Here is a 4,847-nt window from a genome sequence, read left to right as displayed (position 1 = left end):
TGACCTTAGGGCTTAGGCACTCATTGTGGCATCATAGAGGTAAGTATAATAAATACTTGTATTTTTTATGTCTTCTTTTCTTTATATTTATAATTTTGTTTCATAATTATGTATTGATGAAGATGAACTTAGTTTATTCACTTTATCGATTGTTTTCTTGATGAATACCTTACATTGGTATGAATATGAACTTTTAATATTTATTTAACATATGAGTAATAGGATTTAATTAGGATTTGAGCCAAATAGATTGGTTTTATAAAAAAATTACACAGGAACGCTTTAGTCAATAAGGCGACGCTTTATGCCCGCTTTATCGCTAAGGTGCTCCGAAAGACCCTCAAACGCCTCCGTCGCCTTACCGCCTTAAAAACTATGTTTCTGTGAACAGAAATGGATTTTTTGGTGTTTGATAAACACGTTTCTCGAATTAAGTAGGGTTGGGTAGAGACCTTAGGTTGGTGTGCGTTTTCTGGGGAATTCGAAATTCAATCCCTGGCAACGATTTAGTATAATCGATTCATGAGGGTCCAGAGAGAATTAAAAGAAATCCACAAAGGAATCGATGGATGTGGATTTAAGGCTTCCACCAGGAAAACAAAAATTTGGTGTATTCCTTCTCGTCTCCCTGGAGAACCTTCAAACTTTGGAAAGCCACCAGGTAAAGTTAATGCTGGGTTGGGAGATGCAACTTTTTATCTGGGGTCCATCGATTATTTGGCCCACAAGTTGTTCCAAGACGGAAAAAAAAACCTGACTTGTTTCGTCAAACCCGTTTCTAGAGACAAAAATAAGCATAAATTTCAATTTTTGTTTCAAAAAACAGGTGAAACGAAACAGGTTTATCAAACAGTTTTTAAGGTGTTTTTCCGTTTCTGAGCACAGGCAAACGCAAAAACGCATTTCTGAAAACATTATCAAACAGTGCCTAAGTGTCTAACTTTTAAACATTGAATAGGTACCCAAATGATGCAGTACCAACAAGGGTTTACACAAGGAGAACCAAGACCAAGGTCGACCCAAGTGGCTGACTGAGTCGACCCAGATTTGGTCCAAGTCAGCCCATGATTTGGGCTACTGATGGGGTTACTAATTAGTTATTTAGTTTCTATTTTGAAGTCCTAAATTAGTTTCTAATTTCAAGTCATTGTTAGTTTCTAATTTCTGTCAAAATTAGTTTCTATTTTTATTAGATTCCAATTTCCAGTTTTTAGTAACTTCTAGCAATCAGTTTTTAGTAACTCAGATTTAGTAACTCTGAGTTACTATTATTTGTAAACCCTCCCCATCATTATAAATAAAGAAGAGGGCTCTTTTATGAGCCACGATTTTGACAATAGAGAAAAAAACTTCATGTGCTGCCGCTGGGTGAATTCCATGGTTGTTCCTTGTGTTTGATCAAGGATAGGGTTGGTGTGTGATCCGACGACTCTTTGCGGCGTGAAGTCCAAGAGGCCCTTCTCTTTTACTGTTCTTCTCAATTAATTTCAGTCCTATTTTCAAGGATTAAGGCTGCTGCAACCAGGTAAGTGTTTTCTCTGTTTTCTGCCCAGAATTTCTGCAAACAGAGCATTCGGCCCCTACTGTTGGGATCAGTCCAGCCAGTGGCTTGCTCCGATCTTCTGGTCGATTGTTCCCCTCTGTTTAACTAAGGATCGATCCACTTTCTAGCTGATTCTGTTCAGCCTATAGTGAGATATTTAAAATCACCAGAATTTTGTCTTCTAGTGATCTGTCCTAACCTGAACTGATATCGGTTGGTCTGGGTTGTTTGTTACTGCTGTTTTATGATACTAGTCATTGAATACAAGTTGCTTGCATTTATTTGTACTAATTTCAGCCCCTAGTTTGGTCCTATCTGACTACTACTGGTCTGACTTACTTGCTACTGATTTTCTGAGATCGTTATCTACTGTTACTTCTATTTTCTGTTGGTCTGATTATAGTGGTTTGTGTCGGGTGTAATCTGGTTGTTCTCTAGTATAAAAGTTCCTGCGGTTTTGAGACTGGTTTGGTTGTCCAATCTAGTCCTACATTAACAAGCAATTGTCTAGTCAGCAACCATCCTCATCTTTTATGTCTTCTGTTCAATGGAAATATTCATAGGCTCTAGAAATTCCTTCTCATGATCAAGTCTATTTCTGAAGATCTCTTCATGATGCTATGCCAACTAGATTGAACTTGAAACTCAAAATGAATGTGCAGATAACTGAATGTCGTCTCTGCCAAGAGGATGTTGAATCCTTAGATCATTTGTTATTATATTTTCCAGTGTTTTGGATTTATAAACCAAAGTTGTTTGTAATAAAGTGCAGAAAAGTTCGCAGGATTTATTGACACTAATCTCTAAACATGTACTAAAATCTTATGCCTTGAGAAACCATGCCTTGGTTTCACCAAAAAATAAAAAAGGAAATCATTTCTTGGTGGTTTGAAGGTTGATATAACCACTGATTGTCCATCTTGCTTTAATTTTCTGAATCATTGTTGGATTCTGGTTTTGTTCATCTGGTAGTACATGGAGGTTTTCTACCCAAAATTAAAATAGCAACATCTGGTATTGCTATGTTGGACTATGGTTTTATTCATGCAGAAGGGAAGGCATGCTCAACATGACTAGGAAGCAGAAGTAATCACCATTATCATGGACTGGAGGTAGAAAATGATGGGGTTTTTATAGCATTTTGGAAGAATTTAGATCGCCAATATGTTGTAATTGCTATTTTGGGGAAGAACTCCAATGCAGGTAGCACTTGAAGCCTTATATTCACCATATTAAGATTTTGGTGAATTAGTTTTCTCATTTACATGAATCTAGGACTAGTTGTGCCCATGCTATGGTTGAAAAGGCCTTTTGCTTTGTAAATGCTATCTGCATCTCAAAGAACCCTGGTGGTAGCCCATCTGCTGCTAATTGATCTTTGTATGTTTAATTACTAATATATGGGGAAGTGTTTCTTGTGGGGTGTGGGGGAGTGTGGTTCCTGCATGTACACAAAGGCCAATGGGAGCACAAGAGGAAACATCACAGAGGAGTCATTTTTCCCTTCATGGGGGTGGGCCGATCATTTCGCCTCCCCCCCCTCCCCCAAATATGTCTGGGCCTAGGGTCGCACTCCCCCACGGGTAACTTTTTGCCTTAAAAAATTGGTGCCAAGGGGCTAGCTCTTTCTACATAAAAATTTTCTCAAAAGTCCCCTAACATGAGTTATTTTCTGATTCCCCCAGTAAAGCAAAGTCCCATCTCTTATTCTCCTCTGATTCTACACTCACCCTATATTTACTTGAAGTCCCCTACCTTGAACTATTTTCTGATGTCCCCAAAAAAGCAAAGTCCCCCCTCTTCTTCCCCCTTGTTATTTTAAAATAAGAATGGATCCGCTGCTCGTACGATCATCTGGTCGTACGGGTGAGCATCCAACACCTGTCCCACCCTGCCATTACATGAGTGAAGAGGGGTATATTTGGAAGCAAACGGGACAGGTGTTGGATGTTCACCCGTACAATCAGGTGATCGTACGAGCAACAGAATCAATCTCTTTTTAAATCACCCAGATTACCCCTCTTTCCAGGTAAACACATCGCCCCTAACCAGCTGCCCCCATCACCCCTTGTCCCCGTCCTTGTCCTCCCCGCCCACCCCCTCTGCACAACTCCCACCCCACCCCACCCCTTTGCATTGCACAAAGAGAGAGAAAGGGTGTGAGTCATCCAACAATTTATTGCTTGAGAGATCCAACTCTCTAAGGAATTGTGCTCTAGCTAATCAGTTATTTATGACTGAAGTGGAAAGCAGAATTCGTAACCAATAAAATACCCATAGCTTTGAACTTCTCACCAGAAGCTCAAGCTTCACATTTGTTTCAGATGTAAAAACCAAAGGGTGGGAGTTTGCACTATGTCTAATGACCAAATCCCTCACCAAGTCATGTACCTAGCAAATATAGTCTTCCATCAGAGCCCCCCTGGTATACGACTTCAATGAGGCATCTACTGACCACTTCAAACAAAATCTATCGAAAGCCAATTCTATTGTAGTTTGATTCATCTCCTAGTAACAAAACCCTTTCTGACCCATCAATAGACCAACTGTTCAGCATCTATTTTGTTGCCTCAGGAAAAACAGAGAAACAAAGCATACAATGCTTTAGGTTAGCTGGGAGTTCATCATAGCTCAGTTGAAGAGAAGCCAATATGTTTAAAAGCTCTGTTAGTTGACAAGAAATTATCAAAATCATCTTCCCTTTCCTAGGTGATTGAATTTTGGCAGACAACAATCATCTTTTTGTCTAGAACACTAGTGGAAGACCTGCTTCTTCTCAACCTTCTTTCCCAAATCTTCCCTTTGAGAATCCACTAGGATTCCCTTTGTTGCACAAAATGCAACTTCGCAGAACAAAGACCATCATTTTAATTAAGAGTTTTTTACTGGTGAATTCTTGATTCTACAACAATTTCTTGTCTTGATGATGACGCTAAAGCTGTGTCCTACTCCTTTCGGCAATTTTGTGGAGATTTGATTCCACCAGCCCATCATTATCAATACTCTAGACATTATCCATGACACTATGTGTTGTTTGAGAGTGTGTTGGGTTTGTGCAACAACTTGGCCATCATCTTCTTTGAGTTGCTTAAACATATTCGTCATGATAGTTGCCCTTTGTCTTATTCCCAAAGGTACTTTAAGATAGAGGTACAAAAGGGTTTTCAAAAATAAGTTGACAGTGGTATATTCTTATATAATATCATCATGCATACACATAAGCACAATTAGATAAAGATATATATTGTGGGGGACCCTAATAGATCCTTGTTTACTGGAAGTACAAGGTCAGAGTGGGGAAATG

At 39.1% G+C, this 4,847-nt stretch overlaps 1 protein-coding gene across 5 annotated transcripts in view; it reads right to left on the bottom strand.

The window, feature by feature from the left end:
- LOC122092627 (7-deoxyloganetic acid glucosyltransferase-like) overlaps nucleotides 1-4,847 on the bottom strand; it is an 18,927-nt gene that overhangs the window by 12,766 nt on the left and 1,314 nt on the right. The window lies entirely within an intron of this gene.

Source organism: Macadamia integrifolia, chromosome 11 (assembly GCF_013358625.1).
Source record: "Macadamia integrifolia cultivar HAES 741 chromosome 11, SCU_Mint_v3, whole genome shotgun sequence".
NCBI lineage: Eukaryota > Viridiplantae > Streptophyta > Magnoliopsida > Proteales > Proteaceae > Macadamia > Macadamia integrifolia.
This window is presented reverse-complemented; position numbering and strand designations above follow the sequence as displayed.